The sequence below is a fragment of the Neophocaena asiaeorientalis genome, unplaced genomic scaffold (genome assembly GCF_003031525.2).
Source record: "Neophocaena asiaeorientalis asiaeorientalis breed wild unplaced genomic scaffold, Neophocaena_asiaeorientalis_V1.1 scaffold177, whole genome shotgun sequence".
NCBI classification, from domain to species: Eukaryota; Metazoa; Chordata; class Mammalia; order Artiodactyla; family Phocoenidae; genus Neophocaena; species Neophocaena asiaeorientalis.
In genome coordinates, this window is record NW_020172779.1 from 16,019,851 (window position 1) to 16,038,698 (window position 18,848).

Genomic DNA, 18,848 nt, shown 5'->3' on the forward strand with positions numbered 1-18,848 from the left:
TGCCCAGCTCCATCCACACTGTCCTTCTTAAATGCTCTGTACTCTTCAGGGTCTTTGCAAATGCTGTTCCCTTTGCCCACTGTTCTCTTCCCTTTGGGGAGGTAACACACACTCATCCTTCAGACCCTCAGCTTGGACTCTCATGGACCCTGGGTCCTCATCTCTCTGTGTAGCTTTTCTTCAGCATCCTTGCCAAAGCTACAGATGGACATTTACTTGGGGTCTTATTTGGTGATACACACCATGAGGACAGAGACTGTTCCTGTCTTATTCATCGTTGTTTATTATTGCATCCTTCCCAACTAACACATAATATGGATTCAGCAAAGGCTTGTTGAAGGAATGAACAAACAGGATGCTTCGTTCTGGTCGTAGATGGATTCGGGGGTCAGCTCCACGATGTGGATGGTAGATTCATTCTGAGCTGGACTTTTGTTCGTACTTGGGGAGGGGGCTTGAGTGTAGTGGCCTGGAAGGGGAGAGGAGCTGAATTTGGGGTGTCAGACTTCCCTGACTGTTCCCGGGCAGGTGAGAGGTGTGAGGCCAATGCTCCGTCACTGACTCCGAATTCTCTTCTGCCTGAATCGGGAGCACTGAGTCCTCCAGGTCTGCACCAGAGGTTGGCCAACATTCTCTGTAAAGTAAATACTGCAACCTTTGTGGGCTGCAGGCTCTCTGTTGCAACTGCTTACTGTTGCCATCATAGCACAAAAGCAGCCATAAACAGTGCGGGAATGAATGGGCATGACTGTGTTCCACTAAAATTTTACTTATGGTCATTGAAATGTGAATTTCACACCATTTCGTGTATCACACATATTTTCCTTCTTTTGATGTTCTTTTCTCCAGCCATTTAAAAATGTAAAAACCATTCTTAGCTCATAGGCTGTACAAAAACAGATCGCCTGTCGGATTTGGTTCCTGGGCTGTGTTTTACTGACCCCTGGTCTATATTATTCCAGATCTCATGGTGTCTTCTCTGCTGTTTCCTAGAAGGTGTTTCCAACTGGCTGGGCTCAGGTGCCCACTCTGTCCTTTACTCCTGTGTGGCCTCGGGAGGGTTGGGTGATGCTGGTGTTGTCTGCCGTGCACCTCCAGGCAGTGGGGTCTCCCCAGGAAGCTCCATTTGGTTTTGAGGAAGACTCTGAGGGTCAGAGTAGGACCCAGGTCATAGGGAGCTATCCACAGCTAGGGAAGCAGATACCAGGTGCCTGGGCTGTGGGTACCACCTGGGGTCTGGCTGTCTTCTCATTCACCTGGAGACCCTCATATTCACTCTTAGAATTGGGTCTCCACCACACACTTATTCACTTTTCCCCTCTAGCAAAACTAAGCAAGATTACGGGGGATCCATCCTTCCTTAAGCAAGATTACGGGGATCCATACTTCCCTTCACACACTTTGTTATCATGAAATACGCTTTGACAGCCTTCAAGGCTTTAGTGATAAGTCTCCACAAGATAAGGGACTGGGTTACCTCATGTGGTGTGTGGGTGAAAAGCACAGATCACAGCTGATTTAAAACACAGGAAAAAAACTAACCAACCTGTTTTTTCTCTTATAACCTTGGTCTCATAAATGACCCCAGTATATATTCAACCTGGAAACCTGGGTTTACCCTGGACTCCATCTTCTCTCCCACACAATTAATCATGGACTTCTGTGCACTTTTCCCTAGGACCAACCACCCTGGACATCTGTGGCCTTTCTTGCACTATCTCCCTCACTTCCTCCATTCCTCTGACCCTCCTTCACCTGGACCGCCTTTGACCTCCTAAAATAATCTCCCTGACTTTAGACACTCCCTGGATTTGGGTTTTATTTTTTTCCATAAAATGCAAATCCAATCATATCACTTACCTTATAGAAATTCTTTAATGGCTTAGGGTGATGAAAAAGTTCTAGAGACAGTGGTGTCGATCACACAACAATGTGAATGTGCTTAGTGTCACTGAATTGTACACTTAAAAATGGTTATAGTGGTAAATTTTAGATTATATCTGTTACTACAACACAGAATTCGTTCATGACTCCTCACTGATCTCTGAATACCTTGGTCAGGTTTGCAGGGACCTCAGAGAACCCCACGTCCCCTGCCATGCAAATTTCATTCTCTACCCACCAATCTTAACCTTCACCAACTTGCCATCCCCACTTGCACCTTCTTGTCTCCGTTTCATCTGCCCGAAGCATATTTTATTTTTCCTGCTTCCTGAAGCAAACTCGACTTTTAAGATCTAGGTCAATAAGGAACACAGCCATGTCTTCCATCAACCTTTCCCTTTGACTTTACTTCTTTCACACAGGTAGAACTAAATGATTCATTGTTTAATGATAATATCAAGTACTAGAGGAGAGGGAAAAAACAGACTAGTCATAAGCTGCATGTCAGATAGAAAGAACCACAGTAAAATAAACAGCCGCGTGTCCACCACTCACAGGCGATGCCATCACCTCTGCAATCTTCTGTATGTCCCTCCCCAGATTTCTTCCCTCACTCCCCTTTCAGACTGGACTCCACCTGGGAATTTTGTATTTGTCTTTCTATTTATTTTCTTCATAATTTTATCACGCTCATTTGTTTCCCTGAATGATGTATTATCTAGTTGTACCTGATTTTGAACTTTATACAGATGGAATCATACTGCATATTCCCTGCAAGTTGCTTTTTCCCCGCAAAAGGACATTTGAGAGGTTGATCTATTCTTTTGTCCTTTTCTGTAATCTGTTCATTTTCACTGCTATATACTTTTCCTTTAGCTGAATACAGCACACTTAAAAAAATCCATTACTGCTGGTGATGGGCATTTCTGTTACTTCCGGTGTTTGCTATTAAAAATCATGTTGAGGTGGCCAACTCTGTACAGGTTCCTTGGAGCAATTGCAAGATACCTCAGGGTATCTACCCCAAAGCAGAATTGCTAGGGCTGACTTGTGCATGTCTTCAACTCTTTTCCATGATGCCAAATTGCTATCTGCAGTGGTTCCATCGGGTTACACTCCCATCCCGCATTAGTTGGGAGGAATGGTTGCCCCACTTCCTGGTATCATTGGATTGTCAGACTTTAATTTTTGCTAATTTGGCATATGTGAAAAGACATCTCATTGTGGTTTAATTTTATGTTTCCCTGATGACTAGAGAGGTTGGGTGTCTTTCTGTATGTTGATGGTTCACTCCTCTTCCCTTTTCTATTGGATAGAATCTGTTTCTCCCATTATTCTACTGAGTCGCTGGTTCTTTTACTGATTTGTAGTTCATTGCATATTCTGAAACGCAATGCATTGTCAATTTTCTGTGTGCGAACAAGTCTTCCTAATTGTGTCTTACCTTTATACTCTTTATAGTTTCTTCTGATAAATTGAAGCTCTTAATTTTAATGTAGACAATTTTGTCAGTTTTTTTTCCTTTATTGTATGTGGCTGCTGTTTAATAAATCTTTTCCTAGCTGGAGGCCATAAAGCCCTTCTTCTATGTCATCTTCTAAAGCTTCTACAGTTTTACCTTTAACCTTAAAGTCCCCAAGTTTCCTGGAGTTGATTTTTGTGTATAATGTGACAAAGGGGTCCTAGTTAAATAGTTTTTCTATATGATCTCATACCATTCATGGAACATCTACCTACCTTTCCCCTACTGAGGAACTATAAGGTTTTCATAGATGGAAGTTCTGTCCCTGTGCTCTCCATTCACAACCAGCGTCCATCCCTGTATCCACACTGCGCTGTCTTCGTTCCTTGAGCTTGGAATGAATTGGTGACATAACGCACCTTACCAGATGTCTTACAGCAAGTCTAGACATCTGGTAAGGTGAGTTATGTCACCAATTCTTCTTCTGGAGAGTCTTACTATTTCTGTTTCTTTGCTTTTTCATTTACATTTTGTAATCCGCTTGTCAAGTTCCACCAAAAAAAAAAAACAAACTGTCATGGTTTGAATTCTGTGATTCTTAATCATTGTTCTCCTAGCATTTTATATGATGCACAGAAATCCACGTACACTTACTTATTCACAGAATGCATATCTTACGCTTAAAGCTTTTCACAGTGCCTGATACATAGCGAATTTCTTGAATGAATGAACGAACGAATGAACGATTAAAGTCTTCCATTTAGCTGAAGTTCACTTTTATATAAAGCTCTAAATTTATAGCACAGTTCAACTGTTCATCCTTAGAAAGGATCTTTCACTCCACAAAAGATGCGAGAGCGAAGGAGTACCTGTCATTATTTGTGCCAGGTACAGTGCCAAGGAGAAAGGGACAAAGCCATTTTGGAGTCGTGTAAAAAGTCAGGAACCCTCAGTACTTTGAAAATAGGATATGAGGGACTTCCCTGGTGGCATAGTGGTTAAGAATCCACCTGCCAGTGCAGGGAACACGGGTTCGAGCCCTGGTCCGGGAAGATCCCACATACCGCAGAGCAACTAAGCCCGTGTGCCACAACTACTGAGCCTGTGCTCTAGAGCCCGTGAGCCACAACTACTGAAGCCCACGTGCCACAACTACTGAAGCCCGCATGCCTAGAGCCCGTGCTCTACAGCAAGAGAAGCCACCACAATGAGAAACCCGCACACCACAACGAAGAGTAGCCCCAGCTCACCGCAACTAGAGAAAAGCCCGCGTGCAGCAACGAAGACCCAATGCAGCCAAAACTAAATAAATAAATATATTTAAAAAAACAGAAAATAGGATATGATTTTCAAAAAAAATAGGATCTGTAACCATCTTCTCGGGGCCACATTGCTTGTGGAAGGCAAGAAACCTCTTCCCCAGGCTTCCTTGTGTGTGGGCTTCATGAGTAACTCCCACGACTGACCTGCCTGACATCTTGTGTTTGAGACCAAGACATTACCAAGGTGGAAGTTTCATTAAACAAGGCTCACAATAGAACAAACAATTTGGCCTTTTTTTTTTTTACACACACAAATTAAAGAAGCATTCCCTTTCAGGAGGCTGGTGCTTTTCTTTGCCTGGGTAGTCTTGGGAGAAAACACATATGCAAACAATAGAAAGAAAGCGGGTGGGGGGCAGCATGTATTTATTCTTAATTTACTCATAGAATAATTTGAAACGCAGACTTACCCCTGTACTTCTGCTCCATGTACCGAAGACAAAAGGAATGCCCCAAGCTTAACCTCTTGAGCTTGAAGCCTGGATTCAAATTTAGACTCTGAAGTTCCCTGCTTGTCTGACAGTAGATGGCCGCTTGACCTCTGGGAGAGGCAGAGTCCTCACCTGCAAGGGGAATGGAAATAACCAGGCTCATCTCTCTCAGGGCCATGTTTCTGGGGTGGGAAGACCTGCTGGGGACCATTTCATTACCAGGAACTTGCCCTGGAAATCCTAGATAGCTCATTTACTCGCTCAGCAAGCATTCGCTGAGCAGCAACTATGTGCTGGGCTCTAAAAAGGCATAGACTATCACTGGGCAGGAGGCGTTCCCTTCGGGAATCCCCGAAGAGACCAATGGTGAGTGTTGTCTGTCGGCAGCAGGGCGCTGAGACCTTGAGTTCTGAGGGAGGTCGGGCCACGTTTCACAGCTCCCCACCACAGCCAAACCCTGGTACTACTCAGGTCAACTTCTTCAGAGAGACTTGAGGGGCGTCTCCTCAGGGTTCCAGTGGGCATTACTTCCTGGGGAAATTTAGCAGTAGAATTCCAGTGGGATGCGCTATATCCCCCAACGCTGTGGCTGGCCTTGGCTGCAAAAGACAGTTATCACTTATCCACTATCCATGATCCACTCTAGATTCCCTTCACCTTCAAGCAGCACCTGTCAGTCTCAATGGTTTATCTGCTGGGGTGACCCAGACCCACATCTCTGAAGGGTCTGATGCTCCAGTCACTGGGCTCTTCTCAGATGGAGTTCTTGCATTTGTCTATTTACAGTTAAAATGAGAAAAGGAGTATCAAGGCTTGCCTAAATGGATCAAACACATCCCCTAACCCCCACCTGTTGTAGCAGCAACACGGCATCCCCTCCAAGGTCAGAATCTTAAATTCTGGCTAGGATCTGTAACCATCTTCTCTGGTGGCACAGTGGTTGAGAGTCCGCCTGCCGATGCAGGGGACACGAGTTCGTGCCCTGGTCCGGGAGGATCCCACATGCCGTGGAGCGGCTGGACCCGTGAGCCAGCCGTGAGCCATGGCTGCTGACCCTGCTTTTCTTGGCTAGCTGGTCCTTTGGCATGGAGAGCCATATCTCATTGCTCAGTGCAACTCCCATTGTGTCCCCTAAAGTAGTCTTTTCCTTTGGGAACCGTGACCACAAATTCTGCAACGTGCAGAGTGGTAGGGACAGGAAATGCACATTTCCAAAGTGGCTTTTGGCTATTACACCAAGAGTTTTTTCATTTACATAAAGCCAGAGAAGGCAACACAGGTCTGGAAAAGATTCTGTGAAGTCATTAGGGACTGGGATTCTTCTATCAACCTTTGTTTCCTCAGTCTTTGAAGATTATACTCATCTTCAAGTTCAAGGAAGGCTGCTGGAGCTCCATCCATCATATATGTATTCCAGATAGATACAGGTAGCAAATAAGAAGAGTCTAAAGTGCATCCACCCTCCATCTGTCAGTTTCTTCTTTTAAGAAGTTTTTCAAACATTACTTTTATATCATATTAGCCACGCTTAGCTGCAAGGTAGGCTGGGGAACATAGTATTTATTACATTGTTTCTGGGAATAAACTCAGGTTATAAGAATGAATAGGGTGGATAGTTGGATAAGCAACTAGTGAATTCTGCCACATCCTTCCTAATCAATCTAATGCTGCTTCTCCATCGCCCTTGACTCTATCATACTAGCCTGTGTTTTATTTTTAATAGAAAATGTCACTGTCTGAGATTATAACCTTTTGTTGTTTGATAGACTAGAAGCTCCCTAAGGGTGAGACTTTGCCTGTTTTTTCTAATCTTTTTTAAAATCCAAGTCTAGTTAATTTGCAATGCTGTGTTAGCTTCAGGTATACAGCAAAGTGATTCAGTTATACATTATCTATCTATCATCTGTCTATCTATCTATCTATCGATCCATTTTCAGGTTCTTTTCCATTATATGTTATTATAAAACGTTGAGTATAGTTCCCTGTGCTATACAGTAGGTCCTTGTTGTTTATTTTATATATAATAGTGTGTATATGTTAATCCCAAACTCCTAATTTATCTTCCGCCTCTCGTGATCCCCTCTGGTAACCGTAAATTTGCTTTCTATGTCTGTGAGTCTGTTTTGTAAATAAGTTTCTTTGTATCATTTTTTTAGATTCCACATATAATCTCTGATTTATCTCTGATATATCTGCATTTCCTATTAAGATATTATAGCATGTTTGCTCTCATGTCTAAAGAGGGTCATTAGTAGCAATATACACATGGGCCAGTTCATTCACTTAGTCATCTATTAATTTATTTGTTAAGCTTCCTCTGTGCGTCAGGCTCTACAGTAAACACTGGGAGAATTAAACTATGGGTAAGACATGGCCTCCCAAGCAAGACTGATATGTAAATACAGAAATTAAACTGCAATACGAAACAACTCTAGTCAAGTCTTGCATAGAAGCTGTAGGGGCCTAGAGGGGAAACTGATTGCCTGCCTGGAGAAGGGTCCTCTTAGGTGGGGCATTGCAGTTGGGTCATTCAAGATCAGTAGGAGTTCACCAGATGAACAGGGCTTTTAACCCAGGCTTCCCCGTCTTCACACAAGTTAAGGAAATGCAGGACACGACCAAAGCAAAACAAGCAGCCTGGAGAGGCTCATTTCCTTTCTTCTGCATGAATTTTCCATGATGCTCATGAGACTGTGGGCTCTGCAGGTACTGATGCAGAGAGAACAAAGTCTCCCGTCAGGGTCTCGGTGGATTGTGTCCGGGAAGGAGGAGGGAGGATGATAGAGATGGGAGAAGGTGCTCAAGCAAAGGGCTGTCTAAAAAGTCATTATGAGCTTTTAAGTAAATTCTCAATTGTAATTATTCTAATGGCTTTAATAAGTCTGCAATTTGGAGCTATGATGTTCTAATATGTCAGCCATTGTATGCCTCAGTGAAAGCCTCTCTTTCCTTTGAAAGCCAACATTAAGAGGTGAATTCTGCCAATTTCTCACTTCACAAGGGTTGGGACCTCGTATGGTATTTAAGCCCAGCTCAGCCACCAGGGTGCAGCTCACAGCCCATGACACTTAGTGCATTCTCCCTGTACTACACCAACCTGGGAGCGTACATGACAGCGACAGAGAAAGTTCCAAAGGGAATAAATGATTGTGTTACATGTGGCTCAACAGATCTGGATTCAAATCCTGCCTCTGCCTCATAGTAGCTGGGTTGCTTTAGGAGAGCCAGTTCCCTTCTGTGTGCCTCAGTTTCCTCATCTGCAAAATGGAGATATAACAATGCTCATCTCACAGTGTTGGAGGAATAAACCATCCCACGTGTGTACAGATCCCTACTTGCCATGCAATAGACTTTTCCCATTTTTGCCAAAGTCCATTTTGTGCAGATGAGAAAAAAGGATAAACTAGTTGTCCAATGTCACTTAGCTACAAAACTGCTCACACAGTGAGCCAGAAAGATGTGACCACAAGACCACAGAAGGAGCTCTTTTTGGAGCTGGAAAGAGCTGGATCAAATCCGGGCTCCGCCATCTGTCCTCTGTGTGATTCTCTGGCCACAGGGCTCTTTCACGTGCTTTCCCAGGACCTGGCAGCTCTTCCTCTAGATCCTCGTGGCAAACACTGAATTTCTTCCAGATTCTGCTCGAAAGGTGACTTTATGGGAGCAGATTCCCGAGTCTCTGCCCCAGACAGCCCCTGCATCATTCTCTATCTGCCTCACCCTGCTTTGTGGGTTTTCATCGTGGCCTTTGCCATCTGACATAGCTTATTGTCTGTCTCCTCCAATTAGAATGTAAGCTCTCTGGGAACAGAGAGATATCTTTTACTCACTGCTGTGCTTCCACATCCTGGACCAGCACCTGGCACAGACCAGGTACGTAATACTATTTGTTGCATAGAGGTTGAACAAACATGTGTTAATTTCTCTAAGCTTCTGACTCTTCCTGGGAATAGAAGCTCCTCCCTCCTAGGGTTATGTGCAGACAGCTTATATTAAGTGCCTAGCACGGGACATGGCACATGGGAGAATGTCAGTCAGCAGTTGTGATTATAATGATCGGTCCCATCTGGCGCCCCGTGGCTGGGGGCAGGACTTCAGAGCTGACCTTGCTGCTAAAAGCCTGTGTCAACAGAGGACGATTTGGGTCAGTGTTTCCCAAATCTGGCTACGGCTCAGAATCACCTGGGGAGCTTTGAAAAAACACAGCTGTCCAGGCCATGCTGTGGTTGTTCTAACCCAGATCTCTGGATTGGGTTGAGGAATCTGTGCATTTGAAATATTGGAGTGGCCATTGCATTTCCCTTTCAGGAGTTAGAAAGGACACAGCTCTGGAGAGAGATGTCGTGATACCGATGCTTCATGGGAGGTCATTTCCCTATTATACAAGCTTCTTGTACAAGGTAAGGACTCCATAGAAAAGGCACAGTTATAAGTGAGGAAAGGGGAGCGAACTAGTAAACAGAGAAAACTTACTGGTAAGGAGCCGGCACCTCCGTCATATGCAGAACCCGCTCCAGCGCCATTCACGCCGGACAGGTGCATTTCTGCAGGTGTAACCCACGTAGGTGATGTGTGATCATTGCATTTCTGCCTTTCAACCTTGACGCTGTTGAGTAGCAGGTAGGCAGTGAATGCTTGCGAGACTGCGTCTGTGAGTGTTTAATCTTTTAGTTATGACTCTTGGAGTTTTTAGAGTGCAATGCTAATAAACCAGTACATGGCCTCTTTCTTGAACTTAATTTCCTGCAAAGAGTGTTTACATAACTGTGAATTCCCAGAGTGCAAAATACTGGGGCCAAGAATTAAACCCATCGGGTAAACAAACTAAAATCCTTCCATATTTACAATAAAAATAAGTGTATAAGTAAGGCACCAGGCTGATATTTTCTTAGCAATTATCTAGGTCTGCGTTGTCCAATCCTGTGGCCATTAGTCACACGGGGCTATGTAAATTTAGTTAACAATTCCGTTCCTTGGTTGCGCTAGCCAGATTTCAAGTGCATATTAGTCTCAGAGGGCTGGGGCTATGGTATTGAACAACACAGATAGAGAACATTTCCATCATTGCAGAAGCTTCTAGTGAACAGAGCTGAGGTCCATTTTCTAGAGGTAGGTGTTTCAAAGAGATCACAGCTAGTGTCTGGAAATCTGCAACCTACAGTCTGTACCTAATGAGTACTAAATACCAAAAAAAAAGGGGCAGAGTCAAAAAGGTGTGTCATTGAGAGCATTGAAGTTATTCCAGAGGGTGGGAATCCTGGTTTTGCTTTGCTTTTTTTTTTTCTTTTTTCCCATTCTAGCTCCCTTCACGCCGTTTCAGAATTCTGTATTCTCTTCGGTCTTTCCCACCCGTCCCCGGTCCAACCCAAGCTGGCCTTTATTCACAGCACCTCTTTCTCCTCAAATAACTTCAATCTCACAGTATAACTGAAAGAAATGTAATTTGATCAAAATAATTTTCTCTAAAGGCACAATGACTAACACTTACCAGGTTTTGAAAGAAAAGTTTGGTTTATTCTAAACAGATTCCTTTATGATGAATTTCAGACACTTAATAGCACAGATCCCGTGTCAAGGAGCACAGCCAAAGGCGCAGATTTGCCAACCCTTGGCCGTGACATTGAGTTGGCTTCTTAAATCTGAGATTCAGTCTTCTCGTGTATGAAATGGGGTCATTCAAATCTGTGCCTCCAGACCACCTTTCCAGCTCTACGCTTCTGAGACCCTTTGTAACAAAAGGAAGCATTTGAAACTCTAAAGAGGAGATTTTCTTGGTCCAGCCTCTTCCCCTCACTTTGCATAAGATACTTCTGGATTTGGATTTGGAGACAGTACTGGACCTAGCATGATCAGCTGCCCTTGACATTCTGTAGCAACTCTCTCTGGGGAGCTCTGGGGGAGCAGAGCCCAAGATTCTTCCCTCCTTGGAAATTCCTAAGACTTCTCTCTCCTTCTTTAGTCTCCTAGGGATCTCTCATCCCTTTTTGGACCAGGTCCAAAGGTTTTCTACTGTTAAATCCTGAACATTTGTCTCCAGACACCCTCTTTCTGCAAAGAGCCTTCACGATTCCCCTCAAAACCAGGAGGCCCAGTGAATTTTCTGTCCAGAATTTCTTCGGGTTTTGCCACAAGCGCTAATGCAAGCTTGAGGCAAGGAAATCAGGCTGTAATGGGGAAGACAAAGTACCTGTAATGGTGAGGATGAAATACACATGAATACTTGAGTCCTGCCATCTACCTGCATATAGATATGTCAGCCAGGGGCTAATGAGCACAATTCAGCACTCTTCAGCCATTCACTGAGCACCTCCCATGCTCGGTGCATATTTGCAAATTGCTTCATGGTTTACAGAACACAATTCATGCACTGAATTAGTCTCGGTTCTGTTGGTGGCAAAAATGTAAAACCAGGGCTGCTTAACTCAGTTTTTTAGAAAAGTGTGTGTGTGTGTATTTGTGTGTGTACACGTGAGGGAGAGACAGAGACATAGAGGAACAGAGAGATGGGTTAGGCATGGGGTAGAGGGCGTAGAAACCTGGGGCCCTTTGAATTAGTCAGGATCAAGAAGCTGGGTAAGCAGAAATCATTTCTAGGTCTTTCAAAGGGAGGTTACTTGTGCCATTTAAGGAATATATATTTGGTCTCTGTCTCTGGTTCCTGACACAGAGCTCTGAATCCCTTGGGATTTCCTGAGTGATAAGAGGGTTTTTGTTCTAGTGGGGTGACTCTGGGTGGGTTCTCAGACAGCTTCAGGATGGGGGCTGATCACCAGAAAGATGAAGCCATGACTGGTAGCTTGGAACTCTGAGCACTGTCCCCCATCCTCTGGGAAGGGGAGAGGGGCTGGAGATTGAGTTCATAATTGATTACGCCTATATGATGAAGCGTCCATAAAAATCCCTCAACTAGGGGATTTGGGGAGCTTCTGGATTGGTGAACACATCTGTCTGCTGGGAGAGTGGTACATCTCAGCTCCATGAGGACAGAAGCTCCTGTGCTCTGGACCTTCCAGACCTCACACTACGTACCTCTTCACCTGGCTGTTCATCTGTATCTTTTAATATATCCTTTATAATAAACCTGCAAACATACGTGTTTCCCTAAGTTCTGTAGGCAGTTACAGCAAATTATCAGACCCGGGCGTTGGGAGGGGGGCGGTTTGTGGGAACCTCTGATTTGTAGCCAAGTTGGACAGAAATGACAGATAACCTGTGTCTGGCATCTGAAGTGGGTGACAGTCTTGTGGGAATAAGTCCTTAACCTGTAGGGTCTGCACTCACTCCAAGCAGTTAGAGTCAGGGTTGAGTTAACTTGTAGGACACCCAGTCGGTGTTCCCCAGAGAACTGGAGAATTGCTTGGTGTGGAAAGGCAGTGGCTTCCGTCTGCATGTATGACCTAGCTGGTTCCTGGGAAATTTTAGCCTGGTCAGCAAGAGCTTCCCCATTTTATTAAATAAGCCTGTTCTGATGAAGAATGTCACCCGGAACAATCTGCGTTACATAGAAAAGTGGGATTAAGATCTAATCCATGGAGTCTCAACAGGAAATGGGGAAAAAATATCTTACCTTTTTTTGTGGATAAAGCACAGATATTCGTACAGTATATAAGCAACTATAGAGTACATCTTTGGTATTAAAATCTCATGGTGGTGCATGGAGATTAGGAAAACTATATTTATCTAAAAGGCTCGTTAAGCAGGCAGTAGGGAAATGCCCTCTGGTCTCTCTGGAAAGTCTTCTGTTGCTCAGGAGAGAGACATCTCCACGGGGCTAGGGGAGAGTCCGGGGGGGACGGTAACTTAGCCTCTGACTTGAGAGAAGCACCAGGCCTGGCTTGGCCTTTGGAATTAGATCAAAGCAACTTCACTTCTCAGCTCTATTATTTCCTAAGCACATGCCCTTGGGAAGCTGGACCTCAGTTTCTTTAACTCTGAGCTGGGGGTGGTGATTTCTTCTTGCAGATGCGAGGGAGTTCAGAGTAATAAAGCCTGCCAGCCACGGTACCTGGTACATCTTTGCTGCTGTATGGCCGGTGCTCACATCAACCCTATTTCACTCAAAGCCAAGTCTTGGAGCCTTTTTCTCAGTCCTGATTTTCACTTCATGCCCTCTCCCATCTCCTGACCCCGCTTAGGTGCTCGGTGCTTTCCCTGGACTGGATCTTCCTTCAGTCGTTAAGACCCACCCACCAGGTGGGCGCTCACCAAGTGCCTGACTTGCTTTCGATGCCCTTAGCACCTGTTTTGTTTTTTTTTTCTCTCTGTGGTACGCGGGCCTCTCACTGCTGTGGCCTTTCCCACCACCAGGCTCTGGACACACAGGCCCAGCAGCCATGGCTCACGGGCCCAGCCTCTCCACGGCATGTGGGATCCTCCCGGACCGGGGCATGAACCCATGTCCCCTGCATCGGCAGGCGGACTTGCAACCATTGCGCCACCAGGGAAGCCCTTAGCACCTGTTTTGAGGGTGGATCATTCCGTCTTGTCTGTCCCCGAGCCCTGTCCACTCACCTTCAGCCCTAACATCAAGACCATCAACAATCATTGCCATGTTCCAGCCCACAGAAATGGTTATCCTGGGCACTCAGGGACCCTCCTCCCCAGGGGGCCTCAGAGCCTGATGCTGCAGAGCCCATGTCTGGCTCCTGCCGCATCTGGTATAACGCTACCCTCTCTCCATCCTCTGCCATGAGGCTGACCTCCCTTTGCGATTATGAATGGGTGGCTGAGAAAGGGTGCGCTAGTATCACCCTCTACAAAAGCACTCGAGATTTGTCTCCTTCTCAGATACCGGTCTCTGCTTTCTTCAGTTCCCCTCTGGATTCACCCACAGCCCTGCTTCTGAGCCCCTTTGGATTTGTTTTTGTTCATTCACTCATTCATTCCTCCATTCGCTCATTTAATCACTCAGCAAACATTTGTGAATCACCTACTGTATCATTTTCCTGGGACTGTACCACAAAATAAGTGTCTTGAAATAGCAGAAATGTGTTCTCTCACAGTTCTGGTGGCTGGAAGTCCAAAATCAAGGTCCACTCAAGTCCAAGCACAGGGATGCCCGTGTTCCCTCTGAAGACTCTAGGGAAGAATCCTTCCTTGCCCCTTGGTTGCTGTTAATCCCCATCACCTCTGACTTGTCAACACATCACACAGAGTATGCCTCTGCCTCCACATGGCTGTCCTCCCCATGCGTCTCTGTCTCTTCACATGACATTCTCCTCTCAGTGTGTCTGTGTTCAATTTCCTTCATTTTATGAGGACACGAGCCATTGAATTGGGTGCCCTTCTAATCCAGTATGACCTCATCTTAACTTGATTATATCTGGCAGGATCCTATTTCCCAATAAGGGCACATTCACATACATAGGCAGAGGGGTTAAGATGTCAAGATATCTTTAGGGGAACAGAAATCAACCTGAGTCTTGTGCTAAGCGTCTCTGCCCAGTGCTTAGTGAAGGCTTGATGAGTCCACACCTTAAAGGTACGCCCAAGCCCTGGGCGGGCGGGGGTCATCAAACTAATTCTTTGCTCTGTCCAGTTATAATTCTCAGCCATAGCTGCCTGGATCTTGGCCTGTCCCTTTCCTCTAGAGCTAAATTTCCCAAGGCATTTTATTTTATATTTTTAATCACCGTAATATCTGTGTCTAATCCCTAGGAAACAGAAAGTTTAGCTCAGGGGGATATCTGTGTTAACATCTTCCAGGGTGAGACCGAGCTGCTAGCTCAGGGTATAATAAGGAGAAATGGGGAAAGGAATTGAATTAAAAGGAGCAAGAATAGTCACCTGTCTCAGGTTCTGTTAGGAAAAATAAAAACAAAACGATTTCAATCATTTTCAGGGGAATCCTCTCTCCCAACTCAGCAACTCTACTCAACTTTCCCTCCAGAATCTGGCAGATTCAACAGCTTTCCAGAAAAATGAGTTACAGGGAGGGGTGGCAAATTTTTTACTGGAAAGGGACCAACAGTCCATATTTTCAGCTTTGGGGGCCATAGGGGTTTTGTCACAACTACAGCTACTTAATTCTCCGTGGTAGTGAGAAAGCAGCCGCAGATGATATGTGAGGGAATGGACGTATCCATGTTCCGATAAACGTCTGTTTACCAAAGCAGGCGATGGGCTGGATGTGAGAACCAGAAAGCACCTTGAGTGCGATCCTGTAGCAGGTGGTAGAACCACTTCTGCAGCCGGCACCCGCCTCATGGTAAGGAGTCTCCACTTCTCCAGACTGCCTGCTCCCCCCGCTTCTATAAGAAAGTTCTCCCTCATCCTGACCTGCAAGCCATCTCCCTGAACCCTCCTTTATGGGTCCTGGGGCCACATAACACAACCCCAAACTCTCACCCAATAGCCCTTTGAATACTGATGTTCCCTGAATCTCCATTCTTCCAGGTAAAACACTTTGAAAAAATTATTTATTTATCTATCTATTCATTCATCTATTTATTTATTTATCTTGATTGGATTGGAGTAGAGTTGATTTACAAAGTGTTAATTTCTGCTGTACAGCAAAGTGATTCAGCTATATATATATACACATTCTTTCTTATTTTATTTTTTTTAACATTAATTAATTAGGCTGTGCCAGGTCTTGGTTGTGGCACGCGGCATATTTGTTTCCGCGTGCGGGATCTTTAGTTGTGCATGGGAACTCTTAGTTGCAGAATGTGGGATCTATCTCCTTGAGCAGGGATCGAAGCCGGGCTCCCCACATTGGGAGCATGGAGTCTTAGCCACTGGACTGCCAGGGAAGTCCCTATACATTCTTTTTTAAAACATTCTTTTCCATTATGGTTTATCATAGGATACTGAATATAGTTTCCTGTGCTATAGAGTAGGACCTTGTTTAACCGTTCTGTATATAATAGCTAACATCTGCTAACCTCAGCCTCCCACTGCATCCCTCCCCCTTGGCAGCCACCTGTCTGTTCTCTATGTCTGTGAGTCTGTTTCTGCTTTGTAGACAGGTTCATTTTTGTCATATTTTAGATTCCACATATAAGTGATATCATATGGTATTTGTCTTTCTCTTTCTGACTTACTTCACTTTTAAGTTCTTGTGATCATTCCTCAGCCAGCATGGTTTTATTTCCTCTCCCTTCCCATTGTCTGAACATGTCCAGAGGAGCTGGTGCAGGAGGCTGGGAAGCCCAGAGCAGAAGGAAAGGGTCTGAGAGGAAACAGGCAAATGACCAGCTTGGAAACCTCAGCTGTCCTGGCTCCTTCTGGAATATCACCCTTAGAGGGCCCGAGCCCAGCTGTCCTAGGGCTGGACTTGTTCTCTTCAAGCTTCAAGTTTTACTTCTTTTCCCTTTTGAGGTCACGTTCATCTTGTAGGATGTTGGCTTCAGACAGGGAATCAGTAAAGCAGAAAGACAGAGTGTGGGCTCACCTCCTACCTTGGAAACTCACCTGGAGGGCAAGGTGATTGGCTTCTGGGAGACACAGGCTCTCTCACCTGTGGGAGAAATTGAATGCTGCTCTCACGGGCTTGCTGTCAATGGGAAATGGAAGCTATTTGGTGGTGGCACTCAGCTGGTCATACAGCATCCCCCATACTGGCATAGGCACAGGCATACTGGTGCAACGGTGGTGCAGGCCATGGTGGTGGGAGCTGTCTGATGCTGCACCCGCTAGGTCTGGATGATCCACCACTTCTTTCCCATGAGAGATTCCTGCTGATCTTGTCCGGCCTTATGACTTATTGGTGTTGACCCAGCTCATGATGGGTGGTTCTAGCCAGATGGTCAGATGGTGTCTCCTGGCCATCATTCCGTCTCGACCAGAGACCAGTAACACACAGGAGTTGTTTTCAACAGACATGAGACTCTACTGTAAGTGGCATGGCCTTTGGCTAAAATCCATTGTCCTGCTGGGATCTACCCCTGGGGCATGATGCCACACACTCCAGAGGGCGTCTCTTCCCACCACTGACACCTCTAGCAGCAGCAGGTCGGTTGAGTGACCTGGTTCATCAGGCAGCTCTTTGTACTGCAGCCTGAACCTGCCGCAGAGCCCTCTGCACTCTGGTCCCCACGCAGAGCTGGCAGCCTCTCATGTCACTCCACCTATGTGTCAAAGTATTATCCTACATGTGCCAAGTGCTCCATCAAGAACCTGGAGAGGCCCGCCAGATGCTGAGCATCCCTGTTTGGGGAGGGAGATGCAAGACGAAATAATTTCCCTTTTACTTTGAAGGTGGTGTCCAGGAATGCCCCTGGCCCCTGGATCCCCAGAGATCCAGGACCACTGAATCCCTGGACAGTCTCTGTATGTGGCAGAACCTGAATCTCCATAAGGTTTCTCTGTCACCGTCTGAAGCACATGCGTCTTACCGAGGTCTCCGGTGTGCCAGCTGCCCCTTGCTCATGGGGCCCTATCGGCACAGCATCATCGAGATAATATGTCAAAGTGAAGTTCTGTGGCATGTCTGGCTCATTCTGATCTTTTTTGACAGTATTATGAAAGCGGACAGGAGGGTTGAAGTGTATACTGTTACCCGTTCCTCGTGTATGCAAACCGTTTCTGATCCTCTTTTCTTCCTGGATGCAACAGACACATTTGCCAAATCAAGGTCAGTATACTGTGCCCTGAGGCTGTTTCAATCTGCTCTAGTTAAATACAATGACTGGGATGTGGGCTGCCATCCGGCTTCCACTTGGTGAGTTTGTGAGAGCTGAGACTTGTCCTCTGTGGTCTGTCTGGTTTCTGCAGGAGCCATCGAGTGAATTGAATAGAAACATGACGGGGAATACGCACACTACCCGAATCCTTAGATCCTTAAGAAGAGTGCTTTGCTCCCCCATCCCCACCAATCAGGGATTGTTATTGCCTGTTATTTACTGTCTTGGCTGGTGTGTGTGGAGTGGGGAGCAATTTTAGCAGTTTGCACTTGACCTTCCCTACTATGATAGCCCTCACCCCCCAGGGCAGTGTGGAACTTGAGATACCCAACTATACACTGACTACTCCCTTAGAACATGGGTTTCCAATTTCCCCCTATTTGACCTGTAGATGTTACATGATTTTGGTACTTATCCCATGTATAGCGCCAAGATTTTACAAAAGGATGTGTGTGAGTCTGACTGATGTCCTCGGTGCCCAGGTGTCAAGAGCACCGCGGGGCTCCTGAGAAGGTTCTGATGTCACAAGGGGACCAACACTCATGAGATTGTCAACAAGGTCTGCAGAGGGCCCATGTTTCCCATGAGGCTGTGTTTGCAGGCTCCCATACCCACCCTGAGGATACTCCCTCTTCTATTCACTCTTCTTTTCCTAAGATGTGGGTTGCTATGGTGACAAAGAATGAACTGTGAGGGTCTATGAAAATAGGGTAACTGGGAAGAAGGAGTTTTTTTTTTTTGGTACGCGGGCCTCTCACTGCCGTGGCCTCTCCCGTTGCGGAGCACAGGCTCCGGACGCACAGGCTCAGCGGCCATGGCTCACGGGCCCAGCCGCTCCGCGGCATGTGGGATCTTCCTGGACCCGGGCACGAACCCGTGTCCCCTGCATCGGCAGGCGGACTCCCAACCACTGCGCCACCAGGGAAGCCCACCATATGTTCTTTCACTGGATTTTATCCTTACAACAATTACAACAATCTTGTAAAATAAGCAGAGTACACACGCACACACGCACACACACACACACACAAACACATTTCTAAATATATCAGGATACTTTTCAGAAAGGGGGCAGAGACATTTCAGAGGGGCAGTTGCTTTTATCTTCTCACCTTCCTTATTG